Here is a 14,844-nt window from a genome sequence, read left to right as displayed (position 1 = left end):
CAATTTACCACAATAGTTTCCAAATCCTTAATGTCATTTTTTACATATTTTTTGTTTGATACATTGCATTTAAGTAGTCACAAAATTTATGACAAGGACATAATGGTGTATGCTTCTTTATAAGGCATTTCAGTGTCTCTGATGTCATTTTTCCCATATTACATTATAAGACCTTTCCCCATAGAGCACATTCCTTGTAAATATGCTCCCACCTGTGCATGGTGAATTCAGATTTTGACTGTTTGAGTCACATAGCCATGTTGAAAGTCACCCAAAAAAATTGCAAACACTTTAAAAAAACACATTCATGTGTCTTAAGGACATTTTAAGTCATTTCCCCGTGGACAGTGTTTTGTAAGTGGCGCAAAAGAGGCATACACCTATCATAAATCTGACCCTAGCATTTTAAATGATTAATCCAGGATGACGATAAGGTGTGGCCTATCCAGAGGTTTGTTTAAGGTGAGGCCTACTCAGGATTGCAGATTAAAGTTACGCTTGATGAAGAATACAGAGGAGATAATACATGTAAAGGCCTACCAATGAAGTAAGTAATGTCCACTTTATTGCGCCAGTCATCATAAATGTATCCCTAAGCTTCTTATCTTGTTACAGATGAACCACCATATGTACCATCAAACTATTTTGCATTTCCTAAATAGCGAATTTTAAGGAATAAATAGCAATTCTTTACCATTCCTAATTTGCAATGAGCAAATTGCTAATTGCAAATTACCCATTCATTTCCATGGGCTAGGAGGCTCATAGGAATGAAGGTGCAATTTGCGATTAGCAATTAGCTCATCGCAAATTAGGAATTTTTCCAAAGGTGCAGGGGTGTCTCAAGAACACCCTGCTGCACCCCTGAAAACGAAATTTGGGGGCATATGGCGCACATAAATTTAAACAACATTCCTTTACCTCAAAAATGATTTTCAATTCATAATTTGAAAACACTGCCCACAGGGAAATTACTTAAAATGTCCTTAAGACACATGAAAGTGTTTTTTTATTTCCTTTCCAGCATGGTTGGGTCACTTTTAACATGACTATATAACACAAACATTTAAAAACTAAATTTCCCATGCACAGGTCGGAGCATATTTACAAGCAACTTGCGCCACAGAGAAAGGTCTTACATTAAAATGGGAAAAATAACATTGGGGACAGTCAATTGCCGTATAAAGAAGCATACACCATTATGTCCTTGTCATAAATTTAAAAACAATTCCTTTACCCCAAAAACGATTTTCAAATCATAATTTCAAAACACTGCACATGGGAAAATTACTTAAAATGTCCTTAAGACACATAAAAGCGTTTTTTAATTGCCTTTGCAGCATGTTTGTATCAATTTTAACATGGCTATGTAACACAAACATTCAAAATCTAAATTTTCTATGCACAGGTGGGAGCATATTTACAAGCAATTTGCGCCACATAATTCATAATTTTCTCCTTAAAGCACACTATTCTCTATCTAAATTAAAGAAATATTTTCTCACCTTAGCAAATACTTTGAGTTTGAAAACAGTCTCAGAAACACACCAATTTGTCTTCAGCAGAGCAAAAGGTATGCACTCCAGAGTCTGCAGCTATCAAAAGCACAGAAATGCTGTAATTCTTCACACATATCTCTCATGTCACCCAATCAAAACTCTTCCCTCACTTTTTTTCAAATGAAAACCCTTCCCCCCTCTGCTCTTTCTGCCTTTTCTGCATGGCAACCACCTCTTGGAAGACCTCTGTTGTTTGCAAGTTCACACAACAATGTTGCAATTGAACTCTGAACTCTCAGTGCACCTGCATATCCAGTGCATTCTTTCATTTAATGATTTTTTATTGACCACTCAAAATACATCTTTCAAAGAACACATCCGTGCACCCTAACTTTCTGTTTTCAGCAATTAAAATCCACCAATCACTGTTACTGCTTCATGAACACAGAAACTCCACAGTTTTTTTTCATTTTACACTCTCATTTTTTCAACTGCCATTTCATTGCCACACTTCATCTGACTGCAGGAGAACCTTCTCTCACCATGTTTTCTGTCTGGATTGTTGGACATAGTTATATTCACTGGGCTCAAAGGTACGTTGAAAACAGGAATTTACCTAACCTCAATTTACAAGATGTGGAAATTAAGTGGTTTGGCCACAGAGGATTAAAATGTCACCAATTGATACCATTGGTGAAAACCTTTATGCATTTGCCCAAACCTGACCTGTTAATTGTGCACTGTGGAGGTAATGACTTGGGCACTTTGACTGGTGTAGGTCTGGAAATGCTTTTAAAGGACACCTTTGAGCAATTAATGGCACTTTTTCCTCAGACTGCCTTGGTATATTCAAATATATGCCAAAGACAGAAATGGAGGTGGTCAGACCAATTTTGTCCACAAATTGAGAAGTCGAGGAAGCATGTAAACAAATCTGTTTCAGCTTATATGAGAGACCATGGAATGGGCTCCCTGTACAACAATAACTTGCGTTACTACATGCAAGATATCTACAGAGGAGATGGAGTTCACTTCTCAGATGAGGGCAACAGAATTTTCACTCTGAATTTAAGAATGTGCATTGGTACCTACTTATAAGTACCTAAATGTACCATAAACCCAAAAGCTCTTCTCAGAGCTACCCTACATCTAATCACTCACAATTATTAATTTACTCTAAAATTTTTCACTAATTTTCAACAAAGTACGCTCCCTGGGGCGCTACCCGGTACGCGAACTGGGAGCTAACCTCGCGAATTTTTTTTTAAAAATGGTTTTTTTTCGCACATATAAGCCTCCTCAGCCACCCTCAGAAAACCTAGGGGGTCAAGATAACTCTACCGTGCCCCCTTCTACCCATTCTGAACATTATTTGCCCTCCATCTTGTATCTTAATTCGACCGAAACACAAAATGGTGAACTCCCGGAACGCTTAAGGTTCGCGAACCGAGGCGCTCAACGGTTCGCGTACCGGGTCGCTCCCTGGGAAGCGCACCATCAAAAAAGGTGGGAAAGTAGTTCACAGAAAAGCCACTGGAGACAATTTCACCAAATATAGATTAGCTCATACTACATACCAATCCCTACCATTTTCACAAATTTGATTGGAATTCCATTTAGTCATTTAGCCTGTAGACCTCTCTAAATACCCTGAGGTAAATTACTTCACAAAACACATCTGAAGTGTTGGAATTGACAACCAATGAAAATGTTACTTTCATTTTCTACTTTTTTTACCTGACATTTCATTGGTTATATACCTGAATATATATAAAGGAAGAGAAGAAAACACAGCCATTTTGACTACTACTTCTTGCTGTACATTTCAATAGTATTTTCACTAATTCCTTCAACTTCTTTCTAAAGGTAAGTTTTTATTTTTAAAACTGAAGTATATTGTGCACTATAAGTTAATATGGTAAACTTTTTCTGATAGATATATACTATCCCTCTGTAGTAGTTATAGATTTAGAGAGACTTCTCTGTTATAGTTATGGATGGAGTTAGGCTTCTCTTGTATAATTATGAATTTACTTACGTTAAATCACATACACTTTTTTATATTCCTACTTCCACTCTGATACTATACACTGCCCAAAGATAAACTCACTGATAAAAAATGCCTATCTAAAATCATTCCCAACATTGCCCTATCTCTACTAATATATATTTTTTTAATCCAAATTTCAGGCAAAATGGAAGGCGAAAACCAAGTTTCTTTTGAAATGGACCTGCAAGAGAGCAGCCAAGAATTGATTGATACAATTGACCAAATTGACATTGAATTTTTCGATGAAACTTGGGACAATGAACTACTGCAATGTGTACAAGCAGTAGATAACCTCCTTGCAAATGAGGACATTTTACACCCTCAGAGACTACAATGTATATTCCATGATAATTATGAAATTTCTGACAATGAAATGTTAGAAAGTTTAATAAATTATGAAACACAATCACAATAAAAAAAAATGCTTAAAAAATAAAGAAAATAAAAAATAATCAACAAAACCAACAATCAATTAACATACTGCATTTGAAAAGTCTCTCATTCATTTTTCATTGTAGTACGCTGCCCAGAACGCTTCCCGGTTCGCGGACCGGGCGCTACCCACGCAAAAAAACAAATTTTTTTTTTTTTTTTTTTTGCCCCGCGGGGCCCTTTTAAAGCCTCCACATTAAACCTAGGGGGTCAGGGAGGATCTACTATGCCCCCTTATGGTTATTTCCACCTTTGTTTTGGCCTCCTCTTGTCTCTCAATCCTACCGAGAGACAAGATGGCGGCCGCTCCGGACTGTTTAGAATGTTGACAGACACCGGAGAGCCAATCAACTTCGCTACGCGAAGTTCCGTTACGCGTAAGGTCCGCGTTAATTTCTCAAAATCCACTGTAGCACATATATTGAGACCTACAAAAGGCACATCGGGCTACCAGTCCCTACAATTTTGCCAAGTTTCGTGCAAATCCATTCAGCCGTTCGGGCTAAAAGTGAGGCCAACCGCCCTATGGAAAACTCAATGTTAAAAACACGTTTTGGGACCCCCCTTTTTTCTCGGCCCCCCCTTGATGAACCCCCCCCCAAATTTCCAGGGGCTGCTCAGAAACAAAATGTTCCATTTTCCAGAAAATTTCAGCCAATTCCGTCCACAAACGCCAAAGTTATTAGACATAGAATTTTCAAAAATCCCATAGGGAAAAAATCCTAACTATATATACCTACTGGCGACCGCCAGTAGGTAATATATATATATATATATATATATATATATATATATATATATATATATATATATATATATATTGCTACACGTTCCTACTGACATTACGGGTTTCGGAAAGAATGGCTGGCACACTGGAATCCAAATCAAAGATTTATTGACCCCAAACCCCCCACACCCCAACAGACGCGTTTCGCCTTTGCAGGCTTCGTCAGTGTTACGTTAGTGCAAAATACATGTCACCATTTTAAACCATTAGTCAGTTGAACATTATCATGAACATAGAAAAAGGGCTACAAGTATGCAAGTAGATGGAGGCCATCTTGTAATGTGCAAATTGCGTAGAAATACATGGCTAGTAATGGTGACTTAGGATAAAGTGCATAGTGCTTATTAAAAACATGTAACGTAAATCAATTATTTCATAATTATCCAACACAGTAAAGCTCAATTAGGCCAATCAATATATTCTTCCAAAAGTTTTCTTTCATACCCTCCTCATTTAGAGATTATATTCGCAGTGTCTTTTATAGGCATTCGACCGGTAATGTACAAAGTTTTTTTTGGGAACAATAATTTCTTATTTTGCATGATATTAGTTATTAAGCCCTAGATGGGCAATTATACTGGCAGCACAAACTTTTTTTCGTCAAGATATGCAGATCAACAGAGAACAAAGTTATTTTTTTATATATATACAAGATGATTTTAACTCATATTCATCCCATTATTGAATGTGTCAGTTTCTGTACATAGTTCATAGGTGAACCCAAAGTTCTTCATTATTATTGAGTCCCCACGGGGTCATGGTTTTGAGACTGATGATATGCTTTGACTCAAGGATACGCAGGGACTTGTCTCTGTCTCCACCCCTCTCTAATTTGGGCGCCTGATTGATACAGTAAAAACTAAGTTTCTCCCAATTACTTTGATGATGTTCTGCAAAATGGCGGGCAACAGGGTATGTTTTATCCTTATTTGTAATTGCCCGCATGTGTTCTAGGATTCTTAGTTTAGCAGGTTTTATAGTGCTGCCAATGTACCGCAGCTTGCAGGGGCAAGTGAGACAGTAAACTGTGTATTCAGAGTTGCAATTGAGCAACTGTTTAATTTTTATATTGGGTTTCTCATCTCCTGTGCGATTCGGGTACTCTGACATTTTGCTGCTAAATCTGCATGCCTTACATTTAAGACAAGGAATGAAGCCCATTAGTCTAGGTAATTTGATGGGTTGAGTAGTTGTTTTGAAATGGCTGTGGACTAGATGATCTGCCAAGGATGGACATCTTTTGTATGTAATCAACGGTCTTTGCGGCAGATTCTTTTTAAGGATCTTATCAGCGGTTAGCATATTTCAGTGTTTTTTGAAAATGTTCACAATTTCTCCTGATTTGGTATTGAATTCAGTTATCATTCTCACCTCATCAGGTTCCTCTGTTTTTGGTTTAGGTGTAAGGAGATCCCTCCTATTTATACCAGAAGCTTTCCCACCGGCCTGTTTTAGAATGTCTCTGTTATACCCCCTTCTCTCAAACCTTTCCTGTGCTTCGTTTGTCACCTGCATGTAATCTCGTTCTAAAGAACAATTTCTCTTTAGGCGGAGGAACTCGCCATATGGTACATTTTTTACCAAGCTTTTAGGGTGGTATGAGGTGGCATGCAGTATTGCATTCCCCGCCGTAGGTTTTCTGTACAAGCGGGTTTGTAGGATGTTATTGTGCACAAAAAAAAAAAAATATATATATATATATATAGAGAGAGAGAGAGAGAGAGAGAGAGAGAGAGAGACTGAGAGACAGACACGCAGACATACACACAGTATATTTGACCCCTTCAAAAGCCCAGTATTTTCTTTTTGTTGCTGAGTGTGAAATGGATATATGACTGCTCCAAAATCCAACACTTTTTCTAATGTTGCTTATGTTTGAGTGGGAGTAGTAAATATGACACCTCCAAAGTCCAACACTTTCCTTGCCGCTGTTTGCATTGTAGTAGTAATGATAAATATGAACCCTGTAAAGTTCAACACTTTCCTCACTGTTTGGACAGTTTGGAGTGGTTGTAGGGTATTTGACCCCTCCAAGTGCAGATTTGTTTTGAAATTCCAATTTTTGAACATATTTTTATGATTAAGTTTGTAAAGTTACTTTCTTTTTTAGGGGGAGTATAATTATAATAAATTATTGTTTTAACATTTAATTTTTACAATAATTTTTACTATCCACTGTGAATAATTACAACTACGTATTAATATTTTATATCAATATTTGGGTTTGTTTCAAAATTTTCATTCATTTAAATGTTTATTTTTTGCCATTTTTAAACAGTATATTTTTATTTTATATTTGTAAGAATATTTGTTTAATATTTTTTTATATTATGTCTGTTTTTAATGTAATATTTTTCATATATATATTTTAAACATAATATATTAAATAGTTATTATTCAAGAAGCTTACTTATATTATGATGAATTGTTATTTCCTATATTGTTATAGTCAATACATTTGTTTACATAGAAAACAAAAAATGGGTTTAGGATTGGCATAATCATAATCACCCTGATATCCACCAGAATAGCTAGGAAGGTGACACCATTAGTGGTAAGATGTAACAGGCTGGTGTTAGGAAAATTGGAGCTTCAGACCCATACCACAAGAACAAAATCATAATAATAGTGTTTGTAAATATACGGAGGGGGCAGTTAGAGGGAGGAGTATAGGCTTGAAATGAGAAGGCTGAAGGAAGATATGGACTATTTGTGTGAAAATTACCAGAGAGATATTCTAATACTGAAGGGGGATCTGAACCATACATTAAACCCAAATAAAGTGGATATTTGGTCTAAAGAAATAGTGAGTTCATATAATATAAAGGTGGCAAGTATCCCTAATACCAAATGATCTAAACAGGATTGGCAACAGTTCTGGTTTCAAGAAGCTTATTGTGTCTGAATAGTAGGATGGAGGAGGATTGCCCAGCATAACAGACCTTTAATGTTGGCCATCGATTATGTCAAATTGACTATACATTTATGAATGCCTCGAATTTTGATTAAAAAAAAGAGACTTTCAAGTGGGGTCTAAAGAGGAAAGTGATCACCATTGGTGCAAATTACAATTAATTGGAGGCAAAAGGATGTTGAGAGAAAAGGTGGTCTCTCTTCATATGGATTATCCAAAATCACTGACCACTAGGTTAATAGACGAATACAAAAAAATGATTCATTTTCAGCAAAACACAACATTGAAGGACACCGCAACACGACATCTAGAGTGGTATAAGAATAGAATCAGACAGCTGGTACAATGCCTCAAGGTAGATCTAAAATGTGAGGGAATGTGAAGGTTCTAGATAACCAATGCAAGAAAAACAAATGGTTTACTGAGGAAAAAATCTAAAGGCCCGGATGAGGAAAGGGGAAAGAAACCTCATAGAAAAATATGAAACAGAAAGTTATAAAGTTCTGATGAAGTTAAGGAGAATGTATAATCCTTAATCAGGGTCCAGAAAAGAGGTCACAAACAGAAGTGTTGGAGACATATGCTAGAAGCGATAGAAACCAAAAATACTAAACTGTTTGGAGATGAGTACAAGAAGGGTCAGGAAAAATGCAAGGTACTATGAGCTGTGTGATGGAAGAAGAGACTTGGAAGGATTATTTGGAGGAGATATATGACAAAAAAGAGGAGTTAGTAAGGAGACAAGCAATTCCCTGGGAAAAAAGTGGATGGGGACTTGACTTGAGGTCCCAATTCTCACTATCTAACATTGGAAGTATTATCGCAAGTTTAACCCTAAACTGATAATATGCCTGCAATAATTCTGAAAATCAGCCCGGAGTGGTGGCCAGAGCTATTGTATGAGTTGTTTTCTGAGATTTTGGATACGGAGAATATCCCAGAAAACATAAGAGGCGCATTTATCAGGCCTATCCACAAAAAAGGAGATATAAAAACTCCCAAAAATTGCGGGCTGATTAATGTTTTAGACGTGGCAGAAAAGGCGTTTGCAAAAATAACCTTGGTAATGTTATGGGAGTGGGCTGACTCAAATAATATAGTCCCCCCAGAACAGGGGGGTTTCAAGGAACGTCATTCTACAATTGACCATTGCTTTGTGCTCTGGTCCATTGTACGTAAGTCTATCAAGCAGAGCGGGAACTTATTCTGCTGTTTCATAGATTTCTGCGCAGCTTTTGATCTGGTAGACAAGAATTGCCTATGGGAAGCATTGAAAATATATGACATCCCAAAAGACCTTCTAAGGCAAATTCATGAGATACAGAGAAGCAACTGGGCTCAGGTCATTATGGACACAGAGGGGACCTTAACACAAAAAACATTAATAATGAGTTGAGGCAGGGGTGTGTACTGTCCCCCTTACTCTTCTCACTATTTGTTGCTGATCTGCCCACTGTCCTAGCATCTGCCAAATGATTTTGCCCCAGAATAAATGGTAAACATGTGGCATGCTTCCAGGGTACTTTCCTTTGGGAAGACAAAAAGTTTATGTAGATGGCATCTAGCCCCTTAGAAGCTTAACTCAGTTAACAAATAAAGGTATCTTGGGGTCTGGTTTGAGAGTTACCTGAAATGGAAAACACATATAGAGGCACTGATGATCAGGACTATGGCCTCAGTGAGTGTCCTGAAAAATGTCAATAGGGACTTCGGAGAAATGTCATACAAACCTGTTTTAAAAGCCTATGTAGCATGATCCCCACGCAACTGCAATATGGAGCCAACTTGCTATATATTAGTAGCAAAAGTAGGTGGGATGTTGAGGAGGGGAAATGTTTGAAGAGATTGTTGTCCCTTCCCGGCTCCACAATGATCCTAGCAATTAGAATAAAAATGTTCATAACATCATGGAATAAATTGGCTGCAATGGCTCTAATAAGATACTGGAAGAGATTGAGTGGGGGAGAAACAGAAAGACTCTCAGTGGTGCAAAAACAAAGCTCTGCAAAGTGAATTACAATGGGCAAAAATTGTTAGGAACAATGTATAGGCTGTCTGCAGGGATATGAAAGTAAAGCTGGGCCTACAGAACATACAAATTGAAATCTCAAAGAGTGAGTTAAAGGCACTAGAAAAAGACATGTCCCATGATTATGACTATCATTATTTAAGTGGGTAAACATCGGTACACTTTATGTTCCAATCCTTAATATTGAGAATAAGGATTAGAATCAATCCCTGTCAGATAAATAATATGGTAAAATTTTAAATGATCAACCAGGAGGCAAGTGCACTTGTGGTCGGAATATCAAATGTGATATGTTGCACATTTTGCTGGACCGTTCAAAGGTTATACAGCAGAGGAAACAGTTTTTTTTACGACCAATATTCTTAAAATATGGAATTAAGAGCTGTGAACAAGCTGCAGAATTTGTAACTGATATGCTTTTCTTAGATATAGCATGTGCCTTTGGGATATTCATGAGGTCAGTTAAAATTGCAATTATTTATTCATAGTAAGAATGGTATTTTCAGTAATTTATAGTATTGTACTAGGTATTATATTCAAAAGCATATGGTAATGAGCAGATTTATATGAGTATATTGGATAAAACTTAATAAGGGTTATTTATGTATATTTAAAAGGATTTAAAATGAATTGAATATGTATACATTGTTATGGTTATAAATTGGCATATTGTTTAAAGAACTATGGTCTAAATAAACCTATTTTTTGTTTGATTAATTGATTGGGCTTAGTAATGTTCTCTCCTGACACCAGGCCGCACTCATACCTATAAAGCCCCTATTTTATATCTGCCCTTATCAGGCCAAGAGCATCCCCACGACAAGCTTCATTTTGTATATGAGCCATCAAAGCAGGGCCAATTATGCTTTACCCTAATATTTCATTGTGGGAAAGTTCTGGAATTTACAGGGATCAACACAATTGCTACCATCCTGCACTCCTATGTGTCAACTTAATGGAATAGTGCTTTGTAGCTTCTTCATTCTTTAAAATATGACTTTTTTATCATTTTATAAAGAGCAAACTTGGCCAAAGGGCATTAGAGTGTTTTACGTGAGCACCAGATTACATTGAAAAAGTCCAGATTCTTTTTTTTGGGGGGGGGTGGGTTTTTTGGGGCACAGTGAGATTTAGAGGCTTGTTTACAAACTTAATTTTACAGTACATTTTGGAGTGATACACAATACTACTTAATCACTATAAAATGTTATTCACAAACCGGCAAGTATAAGTCTACACCTCCACCTATCCTAGGATTTCTGTAGGAAAATCCTTACACAGATAAGTTTACTACTTAGGCCTCATTATGATGAACGTCAGAAAGCCTATGACCTATGGTAGGAGGCTTTCTGAGCCTCAATGTGGTTTCAGTTTCAACCGCTGTATTACAATGTAGGCGGTCGAAACTGAGACCGGCCATTCATCCCGGCTGAAATATGATCGACTCAAGGAGCCCGTCAACCAGTCAGAGACTGGCACATAATCCTTGTGGACAGCATTTTCGCCGTAGGGATTATGATGTCGGTTTCCGACAAGCTTTCCATGTTGAGCTTTCCGACATGGAAAGCCTGTCGAAAGGTTACATTGGTGGGCACTAGCAGAGACCCCCTTCATCCTGCGGCCTCCGTTTGGGGGCAGAGGTGACACCATGTTAATCCCTGCACCATGTGGCAGGGAAAGATAGGTACAGGGATAAACAGATTCTCCCATTTGTCTATGAGAGAATGCGCTTCAGCCGGTTTACGACCGTAGTGCAAGCTCCCATAAACAAATGGGAGTATGCGATCCATAGCGTGGAAAATAAACCTCCCTGCGAGATTCTCAACGCGGGGAGGTCTGGTTTCTCATTGCAAGTGGTCATGTATGCTCGCGAATGCTCGCGATGAGAAACTACCAGTCCGTGCTGAGAAAGCTGCCGTTCGAGTAATAATCTCCTCGAGCGGCAGAAAACTACAGCTCGCACTGTGCAAGATGCCGTTTTCAATGATTGCACAGTGCTGGATTCTTGTCCGCACTGTGCATTCATTGAAAACTCCATCTTGCACAGTGCGAACATGCTACTGCGCAGTTCACGTAGTGCTACGCGTAGCTCACTTAGTGCGAAGTGCACTTCGCGTAGCTTCCCGAAGCGCTACTTCGCAAACTACGCCCAGCCCTAGATCCTTTCCAGGAATCCATATTAACCAATCAGAAATGGGGCATAAAGAGATAAAGACAATATAATGATAAGGAAGCAGTACTATGTACAAGAAATCTGTAAAGTTAACTATTGAAAACATTTGTTTTGGTGGAAATTACGTTGCATGTGACAAAGTGAAAATACAATTGTTTTGGATCAATTGCATGTATCATTGTGACGCTGTGCCGCCCCCTTTGTTATTAAGACCACTGCTTTCCTTTTTATTTGCTACATGAGTTGCCAATCCAGCTTCTGCTGTGCAAAATACCTGTCACAATTGTTAGTGGTATATTGTTTTGTTATATTTTTATAGACATATTGCACAGTAAGATGGGCTGCTGTGCAACGTGACTTAAAGAAAAAAAGCTCTATGACGCATTCAGCGTTAGCCACATCATAGCAATTTTTTTTTTGCTTTAGGCCATGTTGTACAGCAGCCCACGATGCTGTGCAACATGTCTAAAAAAACATTGACAAAGCCAATGTTGCTTAGGCAAAACCTACTGGCTTTGCTAATGCTGGTTTGCCAGTAGTAATGTATACTCGTAACTTTGAATCCACCCTCCTTCTTCAGGGGGCAGAGATGTGTGGGTCTACACTTTGAGTAAATTCACATTTCACTCACATGTTGTGTATAGCCAAAAGTAGTAAAGATACTCAAGTGTGAAAAAATAAATTACAAAGGTACATTCGTCACAAGTGAAATTTAGCTTTATGAATAGTCCCATCAGTCATTTTGAACCAACTGCTCCAGTTACAAGGTCAGCAGCTGATCTTGATATGGCGCTTTGTAATGCACGTGTGCAGTTTCTAAGCCATCTAATATATTGCCACTCAATTTAGAGACCTTTCAGGAATTATAGGCTGATTGTGCCCTCCTTAATTTTAATTTGAATTGAATGAGTGCAGCGTATTTTTTGACAATTTACTGTTATCCTGCCAGAGTTGACGTACTTGATATTATGCACACATAAAACACACAGCTTCATGTAACCGAGTTTAAATAATAATTTAACCCTAAATTTCCGGGTGACATGGACAGGCAGGGGAACTTACACAGTTAGAACACCGGACGATAGCTTATGAACAGAGCTTTGGGTACCTTCACTCATTCTCTTACAAATTAAGCACTGACCAGATGTTGACACGCTGTGCAACGGGCACAGAAAGGCGCAAAAGACGCGAGCAATAGCTCAAACAAGCATACTAATCAACATAAACAGAAACACGGTACGCATTAAACTAGCCAAAGCAATCGATAGGTCATCTCGACTTCTGAATTCAATTAGACACAACTGCCTTAAAACAGATCTTAACAGCATTATTTTGGGATCATTTGACCACTCATCCGGCTCCAGTGAGGCTCGAACTTTGAAGTCCTCGGCCACCTTCATTGGCGAGGCTTTATTATAACAAAAAAACTAAAATGTAGGAAAAATTGCCATAAAACAAAAGTGAAGCTGCATTGTTCAGTATATTGATATAAAACAATCGTGAAGCTGCATTGTTAAGTATAGTGATTCTGACCCACCAAAGACACTTGCCAATGTTGAAAGATTCAGGACGAGAATTTAGTAACGATGGCACTAATTTAAAAACAGAATGAACATTTGTTCAATTGTATAACAATACAAATGTGCTCATTTTTAGTGTCTTAAATGTGCAACACCCATTGACTGACACATGATCAAACGGGCAATCCTAAAAAGCAGCAGCCTCCAAAACTTTCATTATTAATTCCTGTTCATGTTTACTGAAAACCACGTGTTTTCTTTACATCAAAACAACGAACTCTGCTGCTGTTCCCAAAAAAGTGATAATCCAAATCTGAGCACATGACTAGCCTAAAACATTGCTGTTTGTTTCCTTTCCGCGACTTCACGCATTTAAAGTTCATTCATACTTAGCAGAGTCTCATTCGAAGTTGTAGTAAGATACACTGTACCTTCACTTAGAGCGTTGTAAGGAGTAAATGCTTCCGCAGTTCGTGCTTCAGAGAGTGAACATTGGCCTGTCCTGTAAGCGCCCAAGTTATGCCAAACACTGCTAACGAGCAAACAAATAGAATGCAAGGACAAAGGTCATGTGACACACTGAGCAAGCAAACCACTGATCCGTGGCTTTGCTGCCTAGAGCAGTAAAAAGATCCTTCGTTCATTTTAGCATAAACCTTTATGCAGTTATCTACTAAGTAAATATATTTGTAGATATTTTTTCTTTAGACTGTTTTATAAATCCTTCCTTTTAAAGGAGTGCGGTCCAAAATGACACCTAATTTCTGGAGTGTGTGTTGTATTTTAAACACTTGTTTCATTAGACACAAGAAGATGAAGCAACACATGAACTAAAAAACGATGTTACGTTATGTTATGTTATGTTATAGGGAGGTTTTGTATAGCGCTCAGATACTCCAAAGGAGTGTCCCGGCGCTTTCAGACCAACAGGTCAGCAGCTAACACATAACACAACAGGAAAAAAGACCAGCAAAAAAGAAAACAGAAAACTAAAGACAGAACAACCAGGTTTTAAGTCCCTTTATAAAAGACCGGCAAAAAAGAAAACAGAAAACTAAAGACAGAACAACCAGGTTTTAAGTCCCTTTCTAAAAGCAAGCAAATTGGCAGTGCTGCGGAGTGATAAGGGAAGAGTGTTCCAGAGCTGAGGAGCAAGCCGTTTGAAGGAGCGTCCACCAGTCCGGGCTTTCTTCACCGCTGGCACCACCGCAAGAGAGAGAGTTTCTGATCTCAGAGCCCTAGTAGGTTTGTAAAAGGCTAGCCTTTTCCGAATATAGGTTGCTCCCGTAGAATAGAGCGCCTTGTGGGCCAAAGTAAGGGTCTTAAAGGCAATGCACTTTCTGACAGGGAGCCAGTGCAAGGTGGATAAAAGGTCAGAGGCACTGGCACGGCGGGGAAGACCATAAATGGCGCGGGCCGCCGAGTTCTGGACTACCTGAA

At 38.2% G+C, this 14,844-nt stretch overlaps 1 protein-coding gene across 3 annotated transcripts in view; it reads right to left on the bottom strand.

Annotated features, from left to right (window-relative positions):
• Positions 1–13,932, bottom strand: part of KYNU (kynureninase) — a 988,121-nt gene extending 974,189 nt beyond the window's left edge. For all 3 annotated transcript variants that reach the window (XM_078682489.1, XM_078682491.1, XM_078682490.1), the window contains exon 1: positions 13,836–13,932. The gene's annotated coding sequence lies outside the window, so the exon portion shown is untranslated. The remainder of the gene's footprint in view (positions 1–13,835) is intronic.
• Positions 13,933–14,844: the final 912 nt, after the last annotated feature.

The sequence above is a fragment of the Lissotriton helveticus genome, chromosome 3_1 (genome assembly GCF_964261635.1).
Source record: "Lissotriton helveticus chromosome 3_1, aLisHel1.1, whole genome shotgun sequence".
Taxonomy (NCBI): Eukaryota; Metazoa; Chordata; class Amphibia; order Caudata; family Salamandridae; genus Lissotriton; species Lissotriton helveticus.
The sequence above is the reverse complement of the archived record's forward strand: the minus strand, read 5'-3'. Positions and strand labels throughout refer to the sequence as shown.